Source organism: Macaca nemestrina, chromosome 13 (genome assembly GCF_043159975.1).
Source record: "Macaca nemestrina isolate mMacNem1 chromosome 13, mMacNem.hap1, whole genome shotgun sequence".
Lineage (NCBI taxonomy): Eukaryota > Metazoa > Chordata > Mammalia > Primates > Cercopithecidae > Macaca > Macaca nemestrina.
The window spans coordinates 26,828,244-26,842,060 of NC_092137.1; the positions used below are offsets into that span (position 1 = coordinate 26,828,244).

Sequence of the window (13,817 nt, forward strand, 5' to 3'; positions counted from 1 at the left end):
TGCAATCCCGCGGGCGTCAGAGCGGGTCTTGGCGCGAACCAGGCGGCCTCGGCGGGGTCCCACCGCGGAGGGCAGCCCGGCCGCAGCCCGGGAGAGGCGGTCGCCGCATTGTTTCAGCCCCTGGGGTGGGATCCAGCTGGGGGAGGGGAGGCGGGGTGTCCTCCGGAGCCGCCCCCCGGCCCTCCCCGCGGACCCGTGCCTCGGCGCGTCCAGGCTTTGTGATGTCCTGAGTCTCCATGGAAACCCGAGGGAACACGGAGCCGGGTGCTAGGGGGGTCGGTGAGTTCTCCGGCCGCGCCCTCCGTCCGCTAACGGACCCCGGCCCTGCAGCAGGGCCTGCCGGGAGTTGTAGTCTCTAGGCGGCGGCCGCGCGCGGCGCCGAGGATGCGGGGCGCCGCCTGTCCCCGCCTCCCCTTAACCTGCTAGCGGAGGTGGGGAGCGGCGGAGGAGCCGGCCGCGCGGTGATTGGCGGAGGTCGCTCCCAGCCCCCACACGCGCCCCTCCCCCGCTCCCCACTCTGGACTCCCGCGCTGGGCGCGCTGAGGCGGCCCCCGAGCGAGCGCGCGTGCAGCCGCCGCCGCCCCGAGCACCCGCAGCTCCGGCGCCGCGGCGAGACGGAGACGGACCGAGCCACGGGCCCCCGCGGCCGCAGCATCCCGGAGGAGTGGGTGATGGCAGGGGGGTCGGTGGGTTTATCCGCCTCGGGCTAGGACATCCTCCTCTCCCCCTTCTGTTTCTGCGTGAGGTGCACAAAAGGGCAGGGAGCCGGGTGCGCCTGGGGCCCGGCCGCAGGGGACGCGGCGGGAGGTGTGGTTTGGGGTTGGGAAGGTGGCCATCAGGGTTAAGCCAGGGCGCTCTTGGGGTCCTCTTTGTACGCCAACGAAGCGCCGTGCCGGGCCCTGCTCACAGTAAGCGTTTAATGTGTGCTCGCGGGGTTGCAAAGCCCTGGGGTGAGGAGGCGCCTCGGCCGAGGGGTTTCGCGCCTAGCACGCAGTGGGCTGCTCCCCTAGCCAGGCGCTGTGCAGTGGACCGCTGGAGGGCTGGGCGGGGGTGCCTCTGGCCAGGGGCCAGTCCTGCCGGTCCCAGGATCTGCGCTGTCCCCGGTCCCACACACCACCCAGATACACACCCTCCGTCCTTCTCGCCTCCGAGTTGGGATCTGCCCAGCCTGGACCCGACCCGGCGGTCTGTTCCACCCGCCTGGCTAACGGAGCGGACGCCTGCAGAGGACTCGCCTGCCGCCTCCGAGCCTCCTGCCTGAGCCACAAAGGCCTCCTGCGGCTGCCCAGCCCAGAGCGGGCGCCGAGCTGGGTTCCTCGGCTGGAGCCCAGCGCGGGAGCCCGCCTTGCAGCATCGATCTCAGCGGGCACCGACGTCGACGCCCCGGGCCTGGGGACGGGGCTGGAGTCTGAGCTGGAGAGAAGCCGGGAGAGGGCGAGGGGAGGCCTGGGTTGAGAAAAGATGGGGATGGGGAAGGCTGGGGAGCTGGCTTGGAACAGGTAGTGGGTCTTGGGGAGCAGGGAGTGGGAACTAGGGTTTGAGGAGGAAAGAGAAGGGGCGGGGGCGGGGGCTAGTCCGAAGAGCGAAGGAAGGAGCTCGGTGCAGGTGGCGCCCGGCGAGGCTGGATCTGCTGAAGAATGGGGAGGGGAGGAGGGATGCAGGCGGGTGGAGACCGCCTGGGTTTGAGGAGGGAGGACGAGAGCGAGGAGACCCGCGCTGTGCGAGGGAGGGGGGCCTCCTGGGAAGGGGAGCCTCCCGAGGAGGGAGGGGCAAGCAGCTGAGAGGCGGTCTCAGGCCAAACGATCCTCAGCTGCAGGCGCGGGGCCCGGCGGCCCAGGTGGCCGGCTGGGCGTGGCCCTCGGACCGGGGCTAGGGACCCAGGATGGCAGATCCGGGACGGGGCTGGGCTGGCTTGGTGAGGAGCTTTGTCTTTAGGCTTGAAACCAGCCGGTAGCGACTCGCTTAGGGTTCTGTGGTCTTCCGCGGCGCCCCCCTTTTCTCGAGAAGCTGAAAGGCTTTGCCCAGCGGCAGGTGCTGCCAGGGAGGCGGCATGGGGGACGTCTCCCTTCGGGGAAACCCAGAGAACAATAGCCGACCCTGGTGTCCACCCGACGACGAACCAGGTCCCCCCAGGACGCAAGGGTGCAGTTTTCGCGTGCCGGCAATACTGCCTGCGGAACCTCCGGGCACGTGCTGTCTTTGGGGCTGTGTGGGGGCCCGGCCCCGCCGGGAATCCCGGGTGGGAGGCGCTCCCCCGGCCTGGGGGCCTGCAGACAGCCACCCCCTCACTCCGGCTTGGGTGCCTTCCGGTGCAGCGCCGCCGCCCGCACCGCGCTGTCCACCCGCTGCCGAGACGCGGCGTGGTTAGCTGCGCAGAGCTGCCGGGCGGCGACGCAGGTGCCAGAGACTGGAGGTCGCCTCGGTGCAGCGCGGGTTCCCCCGAGCAGCGGCTTTGTCTGCCGAGGAGGCCCGAGTCTGCCGCTATGCTTTCTCAGGGGGAGCCGTAAGGGCTGGTGCGGATTGTGGTCAAATTGCTGAGAAGCGGGTGGAAATGATCCGCCAAGGGTGAGGCTCTTGGTTTGGGAGCCGCTGCTTGGGGACCAGTGCTTTTCTTTGCCAGTGACCACACCCAAGCCAGTGCGCCTCTTGCAGACTTCGCCCATATTGTCTGCTGACCTAAGACTGGGGTGGCTCTGTGATAGGCGGTGGTTGCTTGCCCATGGGAAAGCAGATGAACCGAATGGAAGCCTAAAACAGGCTTTCAGCAGGGCTTTCCATGCACTCGGCTTCTTCCCCTCAGTCTAAATACCTTGCAAGTCACCGCTGCAGCGCCTTGACATGTGAAGTGATAGCCAAAGCCAGAACTCTGTGTTGCACTGTTGCTTTGCTAGTTGGTTAGATGACAAGTTAAAGGTGAATCTTTAGTATAAAATTATCATTTTAGATTGCCATTCATTAAAAAAAAAAAAGCAGGAATGTTTTTGTTCCCAGACTGGGCAATACTTGGCATTGTAGAACTCATTGATGCCACTTACATTTGCCACTAAGTTAACTGAGAGCTCTCTTAACCCAGCCTTGAAATCTCAGGATTTTCTTTCTTAATAAGGTTGGTGCGTAAGGTGAAGGACTGTGCTATGACTGTTGGCTCTTGCCCAGGACAGATGATGGCTGCCAACGTGAAGGCCTCTTGTCTGAGTGTCCTTTCTGGCCATAGGGAGTCAGCAGTAGGCTATGTCTTGCTGGTTTTAAAGGATGGTGTTTTGAGGAGGTGCCTCACAGAATTTACAAAACTGGTCTGGAAGGACTATCTGAAACATTGCTCATTGGTTGTTTTTAACTATATTTTAACCTAATTATATATATGTATCTATTAATATGTATATACACACATACACACACATATATATGCATACTATATTTTAACTAATTATATATATATATATTTACGCATACATACAAATATGCATTCAGAGTACATAAAAACTAGGAATCTCAATATTAGAAACTCAGAAATCTGACAATGAAGGTTTTTTTCTTGTAAAAGAGCTCCTATGGGAAACATGTTTTCATAATATTACCCAAGGGAACAATTTCAGAAAGGAGTGTTTTGTTGGCTTCTTTTTTGTAATAATTTTATGGATTTTTAAAAGGATGCAATCCTCTTAAAGCACTCTGTGAACATCTATCCCAGTCTGTTCCTCATGGCAGGGAATCCATAGAAGAGGAATGCCAGTATGACCAGCCAGTTTTTACAGGGATGATGGAGAGAAAGCAGCCTCCCTCTCCCACCTTCTGCTGCTGCTCCAGTAAAACACCTGGAAGACAGAACCCAGAAAGGGGAGAGGCAGGTGGGCCCAGAGAAGGACTTTATGTCCCCAGAATTCCGGGGTGCCATTCTTGAGCTTGGGGACCTCGGCTAGGTACACAAAGATGTTCTTGGGACGTGAAGACCTGGCTGTTGTCAGCATAACCTCTCTAGGTGCAAACATTAGCAGGGTCGTTGCATTATTCTCAATGCTGCTGTCTCTGGAAAGAATTCCACAGCAAGGCAAGTTTACACAGTTGACAAAATCAGGTCTCAGGACTTGGCGTAAACTTCATATGTGGCACTTCCACGTCTCTTCTCCTGCCATAGCTATCTGAGAATTTCCCCTTAATAGCTTCTCTGGTCCAGGCTTCTGTATGATCTTGCATTAGCTCCAAGGGACTATAAGCCAAAGGACGGCATGACTATAGGCAGGTCTCTGGGGCAAAAGTAAATTGTGGCCAGGCACGGTGGATCATGCCTGTAATCCCAACAGTTTGGGAGGCTGAGATGGGAGGATCACTTGAGGTCAGGAGTTCGAGACTAACCTGGCCAACATGGTGAAACTCCATCTCTACTGAAAATACAAAAAAATTAGCCTGACACGGTGGCACACACCTGTAGTCCCAGCTACTTGGGAGGCTGAGGCTGGAGAATCGCTTGAACCCGGGAGGCAGAGGTCGCAGTGAGCTGAGATTGTACCACTGCACTCCAGCCTGGGCAACAGAGTGATACCCTATCTCAAAAAAAAAAAAAAAGTAAATTTTGTGTTCAGATCATTTTCTTAGGGCATAGAAATATATTGAGAGCTGGAGAAGTTGGACAAGAGTATCTGAGACCCAGTCTATCTTCTGATGTGAAAATTTACCAGTTTCTGATAGAATCTGGTCCTGTGTATCTTTTTTGTTTTCTGAGGTATAAAAACGTATTCCAGAAAAGTCTTCTAAGACTTAATTCACAGGAATCCTGTAAAACAGGATATCTTTGTCAACGTGAAGTCCTGTAGGGAAAACTTGGTATAATATGGGAGCAAATAAGAATAAATGTGTTTTATCATTTTTCAAGTAAGCAGGTGTTTGATTTCATTGCACTGCTAGTGGATAAATGAGAAATAATTTCAAAATCGCTTTGCCTTACTTTTTTTTTATATGAAGATGAAAGATTGAAATACCATAGCATGAATCTTTTGTGAGCTTTGGTATTTATGTATAAAAGTGGGCACAAAGGAAATTCAGGGAGGAACATGGTGTATGATTTGTTCTACTTCAGTCTTTGAAACTTGTTTCATTTAAAATAAGCTGATTTACTCATTGATTGGACCCGAGCTTGCCAAGCACTCCCATCAATCACAGCCCTGTTCTGTACTTGTTCCCTCGCCTCCCTCCTCCCTCGTCACAATCCAGGCTCAGCGGTAGTGTGTACCGGAGGGAGAGCCAGAAAACCTGGGTTCAGGTTTCACCTTGGTCACTTTCTGTTTATCTGTGCAATGAGGATGGTTGTATTAGGTTGGTGCAGAAGTAATTGCTGTTTTTGCCATTACTTTTAAAGACAAAAACTGCAGTGACTTCTGTGCCAACCTAACAGTATCTACGTAAGGGGTTGTTCTGAGGTTTACATGAGTTAATAGTTAGCACTGAGAGCAGCGTCTGGCATCTCGTAAGTGCTCAGTAAAAGTTATCATCACCATCAGCAGCAGCATCATATTCTGCCCCTAAAATGTGTGTCCACAAAAACAACACTTTGATTCCCCATTTAATCATTCATCCCAAGGGGCCATGGCAAGTTGCCGTAAGGATTAACAGTGGGAACAGAGCGAATGATTAGGACTCCTTTCTAAAACTCCCACCCTTGCAAATAGTAGGAATAGTTCTCTGTGGAGTCTGTTTCCTGGCAGCCTCTTTAAGCTCAGCTGTTTTTAGCAGCTGAGAACTTAGAGAATTAAGAGTGTTCCAGAAGTGCTGTGACCTCAGCTTTGCTGCATCATTCCTTTGAGTGGGGTTAGGCTGGCGTGACTGGTGAGGGGCTGTTGTACTGAGGCTATTTAGTTCTTGGTGTGGGGAAGAGTCATCGTGTTCGGTTGATGGCAAATTGTTGGGAATATAGATAACTCAGGTTTTCCAGCTAAGATATATGGAATTTTGTGCAACTTGGAACCACAGAATTATTTGTTTCACAAACACTTTCAAAGCACTGTGTGCCAGGAGTGGTTCTGATTCCTATGCATTAGGTTGCTGTTATTATCCCCATTTTGCAAATGAGGCAACAAAAGTAAAAAGGACACTCAGATGGGGACATGGCAGAGCCAGGCCTTGAACTCAAGGGGTTTGAATACCGTCTGTCTCAGTTCTCCAGTATAACTGGAGTTCTCCAGAAAAACAGAAAATCAGTTGTCCAGAAAAACAAAACCAATAGGATTGGTTTATGCAATTGGAGAGGCTGGCAAGTCCCATATCTGTGGGGAAGGCTGGCAGACTGGAAACTAGGCAGGAGCTCGTGGTACACTCTTTACTTAGAATTTCTTCTTTCTCAGGGAACACTCAGTTTTTCTCTTAAGACCTTTTAACTAATCATATGAGGCCCACCCACATTATCAAGGAAAATCTCCTTTCCTTAAAGTCAACCACCCAGCTTGGGCAACGTAGGGAAACCCCATCTTTACAAAAGTTAAAAAAAATTAGCACAGCTACCTGAGAGAGTGACGTCGGAGGATTGCTTGGGCCTTGGAGGTCGAGGCTGCAGTGAGCTGTGATTACACCACTGCACTTCAGCCTGGGCAACAGAGCAACACTATCTCAAAAATTAAAAAATTAAAAAAAAAATAAAGTCAACTGATTATAGATGTTAACCACATCTACAAAATACCTTCACAGCAACACTTAGATGAATCTTTTATTGAATAATGGTACTATAGCGTAGTAAAGTTGACACAAAGAACTAACTAGGCCAGGCACGGTGGCTCACACCTGTAATCCCAGCATTTTGGGAGGTCGAGGCAGGAAGATCACTTGAGGTCAGGAGTTCGAGACCAGCCTGGTCAATATGGTGAAACCCTGTTTCTACTAAAAATACAAAAATTAGCCAGGCATGGTGGCACAACCTGTAGCCCCAGCTACTCAGGAGGCTGAAGCACAAGAATCACTTGAACTGGGGAGGTAGAGGTTGCAGTGAGCCAAGATCACACCATTGCACTCTAGCCTGGGTGACAGAGTAAGACTGTCTCAAAAAAACGACGACAGCACCAACAAAAAGAAAGAAACCCTAACCATAAAAGGATCCATGCCTTTAAACACTACCTTAAGCTGAGAACCTTATGAGTTGGGTGTGAGATTCACAGTAAACTAAATAATTTAGCAAGAGGCTATGCCATTACAAAATGGTGTACCTCGCCTTGTTTAAAATAGAATTTGGACCTCTTTTCTTACCCATGTGGCTTCTAGCCCAAAATATCGCTCAGAGTAACCATTCAACAGATAATATTGAAAGAATGACTGACTGAATGGTTTTAGATAATATTTTACAGGATTTTCCAGCTACTGAGACCTCTGGCTCCCCATTTAAATTTTTTTTCTTTTTCTTTTCTTTTTTTTTTGAGATGGAGTCTGTCGCCCATGCTGGAGTTCAGTGGTGTGATCTCAGCTCACTGCAACCTCTGCCTCCTGGGTTCAAGCGATTCTCCTGCCTCAGCTTCCCAAGTAGCTGGGACTACGGGCATGTACCACCACGCCCGCCTAAGTTTTGTATTTTTAGTAGAGACAAGGTTTCAACATGTTGGCCAGGCTGGTCTGGAACTCCTGGTCTCAAGTGATCCGCCTGCCTCGGCCTCCCAAAGTGCGGGATTACAGGTGTGATCCACCGTGCCTGGCCTCCCTTTTAAATTAAAAATCATCTGGCCCATGCCCGGCGCAGTGGCTCACGCCTGAAATCCCAGCACTTTGGGAGGCTGAGGCTGGTGGGTCACAAAGTCAGGAGTTTGAGACCAGCCTGGCCAATATGGTGAAACCCCGTCTCTACTAAAAATACAAAAATTTAGCTGGGCATGGTGGCACACGCCTGTAGTCCTGGCTACTCAGGAGGCTGAGGTAGAAGAATCACTTGAACCCAGGAGGCGGAGGTTGCAGTGAACTGAGATCACACCACTGCACTCCAGCCTGGGTGACAGAGCCAGACTCTGTCTCAAAAAAAAAAAAAAAAAAAAAAATCATCTGGCCCAAGTAAGATTGAGTTTTTGTGAATGACTAGATTCTTTTAGGAAGAAAGGAGAACTTCTGTATTCTCAGTTGTGCATGTGTCACTCCCCACTACATAACATCTGTCCACTTTCATTGGTTCGGCAAAGGGTTTGGGGTCTGCTGCTGCCTGGACTCCCTGTGAATGTGTGTCTCCCACCCATTAGTTGTGCCCAGTACTCAATCACACCATCTTTGTGTCACTCCAGTGTCTATTTCTAAGCTGCCCCTTTGTTGATTTCAAATCCGCCATGGGCTGGCTCGAAATTCTCAGGCCTTGGGTCTTTATTCTCCCTTCTTTTGTCTGGTCCTGTCCTTCCCTTTGTCCTTCTGCAGAGCAAGATCCACTATTGATACAGAAGTCGCCTCCTTTCTAATTTTTTACTTCAGATTTCTGACCTTGTAGATTGGTATGTTTGTTCTGTTATAAAATTCAAAAACACCCCCCAATTTTTTCATTTAATGTCTTTTTGCTCCTGTTTCCAGCATATGTGAAACACTTTCAATGTTAATGAAGTTATTTAAATTGTTTTAAGTTTGCCGATTGTCAAGTGGCAATACACAAATATGAAACAGTCACTTTTGGGGGGTACAGTGGCTGAGGGTGGTGAAGTAAAACAGATAAACTGAGAAGTGTACAAACCATAAGTGTATAGTTTGATGAGACATACCCATGTAATCTGCACCAAATTAAGAAACAGAAAATTGGAGTCTCTGAGCTTACTATGGCTCAGAAGCCTGCCTGATTCAAAATCTTATTATTTAAAAAAAGGAAAAAAAGAAACAGAAAATTATCAGTACTCAAGGGGAGTCTCTACTTACTTAGTATTCTTCCTCCATATCCTGACTCCTTACACATAGATCAATCAGCTTTGCCTATTTTTGAACTTTTTAGAAATGGAATCATGTAGCCGAAATTCTCTCACCAGTGGCTTCTTGTGCCCAAGGTTATATTTGCGAGATTTCTCTTACTGTTGTATCTAATTTGCTCATTTTCATTGCTATATAGCGTCCCATTGTATGTATGTACCAAATGTGTCAGTTATGCTGCTAATGGTTGGGTAGTTTCCGGTTTGGGGGTCTCATGGACAGTGCTGCTGTGAACATTCTAGTAGGTGTCTTGGTAAACGCGTGTGTTTCTGTTGGGTATATATATGCCTAGGAGTGAAATTAGCGGGTCAAGGGTACACACATGTTCTGTTTTAGTAAACTGTGCCAAATGCTAAGATTAATGGTGAAATTAAAAAAAAAAAATCCTCTGAGGTATGCAATGCAGCTGATTAAACCAAAATCCTAAAGACTGGCACAATATTATGGCTTGATCAGAGGTTGGCTTCCAACTCTTATTCTTCAGCAAAAAGTAGAACTTTAAGCTATATCTCTGACTCCATAGTAATCTACCAGTTAAAAAATTATATATATAATATATACATATATTATATGTAATAAATATTATATATGTATATATAATATATATATTATACTAGTTTTTAAGAATTGTCCACAAACAACCAGTTGATTGGCTGAAATGAACACTTTTAAACTAAACAGAGTACATCTACCTTAGTCTTGCTGCTGCAGTTTTTCTTACGGAAAAGATGAAAATCAGATTATAAATGCAACATTGGTCCAAAGATCATTCCAGAGGTGTCCTGACAGCCTTGGGCAAGATTAACAAGTGATTTTTATTGTTAACTAATTTATATTTCTTGTATTGGGTCAAATAGCAATTTCAAATTGTGTGATTTCTGTGGCTTAAAAAAAGTCTCAGCTGGGCGTAGTGGCTCACACCTGTAATCCCAATACTTTTTGGGCCCAAGGTGGACAGATCACCTGAGGTCAGGAGTTCGAGACCAGCCTGGCCAACATATAGCGAAACCCCATCTCTACTAAAAAATACAAAAATTAGCTAGGCATGGTGGTGCACACCTGTAGTCCCAGCTACTTGGGAAGGCTGAGGCAGGAGAATCACTTGAACCTGGGAGGTGGAGGTTGCAGTGAGCTGAGATTGCTCCATTGCCCTTCAGCCTGGGCAACAGAGCAAGACTCTGTCAAAAAAAAAAAAAAATCCTGCCAAAGGGTCAGCTTGGAATCACAGAGTTCAGATTTCTTATTTGGCCAGACAGGACATTGATTTCTAATGATGGCTATGTTTCTTATTTCTTATAATAATTTCAGATTTCTTATAATGACCAGACAGGACACTGCCTTTTTAAAATTTAGGAATAGAATTATGACATATATCTTATTTTCTGTAGGTTTCTGGAAAAACTTAAAATAGATGCGATTTTTACATTTGGATTATAATGGAAAGAACCTCTGCAACTAATGAAAAAAAAAAAGATGAGGCACAAAGATACGAGCACTAAACCTTCGGCCTGTGGCATCTCATGTTCATGGCCAGTATCATCGTGTGGCTCAGGAGTGATGACAGTGATGGTCATGACCAGTGTGGATAAAGGACAGGCATAAATGTGGATAAAGTTGAGGCATAATTATAGGATGGTGGTAATGAAACATGAGCAGCCAGAGGAGCCTGCCAAGGCAGTCATGAACTCCTAACTTGGCTGGTTTTTCCTTGTGCAATCCATTCACAGCCCAAATTGCTCCTGAGAAAGATTTTGTTAGCATGTGGTCTACCATGTTTGGTATTTGTCTTTATACAAACAAGTGAATGAGATCAGACTTAACATATCTTTTTTTTTTTGAGACGGAGTCTCGCTCTGTCGCCCAGGCTGGAGTGCAGTGGAGCAATCTGGGCTCACTGCAAGCTTCGCCTCCTGGGTTCACCCCATTGTCCTGCCTCAGCCTCCCGAGTAGCTGGGACTACAGGCACCCGCTACCATGCCCGGCTAGTTTTTTGTAGTTTTAGTAAAGATGGGGTTTCACCGTGTTAGCCAGGATGGTCTGGATCTCCTGACCTCGTGATCTGCCCACCTGGGCCTCCCAAAGTTCTGGGATTACAGACGTGAGCTACCGCGATCAGCCCAGACTTAACATATCTTTAAACCTTCGACTTACTGCTTAAACTCTGAGTCCCTTAAGCACTTAGATATTTCATGTTTTGTATCTTTTATAATATAGGATGTAATTTTTTTTTTTTTTTTTTTTTGAGACAAGGTCTCACTCCGTCACCCAGGCTAGAGTGCAGTGGCACGATCGGGGCAGCCTCCATTTCCCAGGCTCCAGCAATCCTCTCACCTCACCCTCCCAAGTAGCTGGGGCCACAGGTACAGGTGGATCCCACCACACCCAGCTATTTTTTTTTTTTTTTTTTCATAGAGATAGGTTCTCCCTATGTTGCCCAGGCTGGTCTTGAACTGCTGGGCTCAAGCAATCCCCCCCGCCTTGGCCTCCTAAAGTGCTAGGATTACAGACATCCGCCACCACAGCTGGCCTAATTTTGTACTTTAAAATATATGAATCTAATGCTCCAATATTTAATCAATTATAAACTACCCATAGACAATTTTGCTTGCTTAGCTAGTGTAATTGTGGCTGATTCCATTCAAGCCCTTGTCCATATGTTTACATAAATTTTTACAGAGTTGTTACCATGGCATGGAAACTATTTCATATTCTGTTCCTTCATCAAAACTTTTCCATGTCTCTACCTAATTTACAAATGGAAGCTTTTAAATGACAGTCTTCAGTTCCATTGGAATTACTAGATTCCATTTTTAAAATTCATTTTGTTTTTATATGTTATTAGATTCTATTTATGCATTTACTTATTGATGAACATTAAGGTTATGTCCCAGTTTTTAATTATTTTAGATAATACAACCACAAAAATCCTTATTCATATCTTTGTGAACATCACATACATCATTTTCATACCTAGCTGATAATATGTTTTTGAGAATAGAGATTGTGTTTTTTTTAAAAAAATGTTTTTGGCATAGGGGGTACAATTCTATCTATAGTACCTGATAGTTTTCACATTAAAATAAGTGTATAAATACATGTTAATTTCTTTATTTCAGGACCAACTTCACAAAGTTTCCTAATCAGCAAATACTTTCTAATCAGCCTTAGTGGGCAAGTTGGTCATTGAAGAATTTTTGTGAAAATAGGAATAAAATTATGTGAGATACTCAATCATTAACAGGAATAATTTGGAGGACGAAAGATTCCAAGTGAAGCTGATTTTTATCAATTAACTCTATAAAATTGTGCTGTCTCAGTAGCAGATAGCACCTGAAGTTGGCCGTTATGACAGAAATTAAATGGTCTTGGTGTTGTGGAGAGATGATTGGGTTATGAGGCACACCCGTTGCTAAGTTCTCAATATCTGGGAACAGAGTGCAAATAGCCAGAAATGGAAATGAATTGAATGTTAGTGCTGCCTGGCAAGGGAGAGAGAGGTTTACTGTCTGATAACTGTGCACTTAATTTGCCTTGAGCTGTTGTTTGAGATGGGCTTGAACCTCCTCTCAGACCTGCACCTATTTCCTGAGTGCCTGCAACGGGCAGTGTGATTTCCAGGAAGGAGCTAGCGCATGGGAGAGATATGGGGTTGGAATCCTGACTGCTAGGCACAAGAGATCTTGGCCAAAGTCGTTTTTATCTCCCCACGCCTCAGTTTCCTTGCAAACTAAAGGGATGCTAATATCGTCCTCACAGGCTTCTAAAGGACTAAAGTGATAACGTGCACTGAGTCTAGTGGGCATGTGGTAAGCGCTAAGTGGAGCTAATGGTATTGTCCAGATGCTAAATTAGGTGCTTTGTGATATATAAATGTATATAAAAACAATCAAAGGGATATGATTGTCAAATGGAAACAGGCTGGACAATATGACAGTTGGAGAATGTAAACTTCTCCCTCACATAAGGAGAAGTTTAGCACAACACCTCTCCGTTCCTGTGTCTGTCAAATGAGAAGATGCAGACTGGATGCTGTCCTGACTGCCTTGATGTCCTGTGACAGACACCCTGTGTTGCTGCTGAGCTGTCACAGTTCTTCATTGGTGAAAACTGGCAGATTTGCTGTTTGACACTATCTATCAAAATTAAAATTGCACATTCCTTTTAACCCAGCAGTACCACTGCTAGCAATTTTTCCTAAAGATATACAAGCACATGGCCGGGCGCGGTGGCTCACGCCTGTAATCCCAGCTCTTTGGGAGGCCGAGGCAGGTGGATCACCAGGTCAGGAGATCAAGACCATCCTGGCTAACATGGTGAAACCCCGTCTCTACTAAAAATACAAAAAGAAATTAGCCAGGTGTGTTGGCAGGCGCCTATAGTCCCAGCTACTCGGGAGGCTGAGGTAGGAGAATGGCATGAACCTGGGAGGCAGAGCTTGCAGTGAGCTGAGATCGCACCACTGCACTCCAACCTGGGTGACTGAGCAAGACTCCGTCTCAAAAAAAAAAAAAAAAATACAAGCACATGTGCTTGATGAAAAATATGAAGGGCTGTTATTGCAGCATTATTTGTACTAGCAAAAAATTAGACAAAAGACCTATCATTGGAGAATGAATGAAATGCACTATGACATGTCCTTACAAAGGAATACCATACAGCCATCACAAAGAATAAGGCAGGTATTTCTGTTCTGATGTAGAACAGTCTCCAATATATATCACTGAAAGGGAGGAAAACAGTGCAGAACAATATTTAATGTGTGCCACCCTTTCTGTAATACATTATGTAATGTGAAAAATACATGTATGCTTAAATATGCATAGACAGTCCATGGAAGGAAACGCAACAAAACCTATGATGTTGCTTATCTCTGGAGGGGTCAGGGAGGAGCTTGGAAAACTCACAATTTACATGGC

General features: G+C 47.1%; 1 protein-coding gene across 7 annotated transcripts in view; it reads left to right on the top strand.

Annotated features, from left to right (window-relative positions):
• The first annotated feature begins 263 nt into the window (after positions 1–263).
• LOC105479775 (dihydropyrimidinase like 5) overlaps positions 264–13,817 on the top strand; it is a 102,758-nt gene continuing 89,204 nt past the window's right edge. For 2 of the 7 annotated variants that reach the window (XM_011738029.3, XM_071076411.1), the window contains exon 1: positions 434–686. The gene's annotated coding sequence lies outside the window, so the exon portion shown is untranslated. Of the gene's footprint in view, positions 280–406; positions 909–1,899; positions 1,916–13,817 lie in introns of those variants that run through there. The other 5 variants (XM_071076410.1, XM_011738028.3, XM_011738027.2 and 2 more) reach the window with 5 other exon arrangements.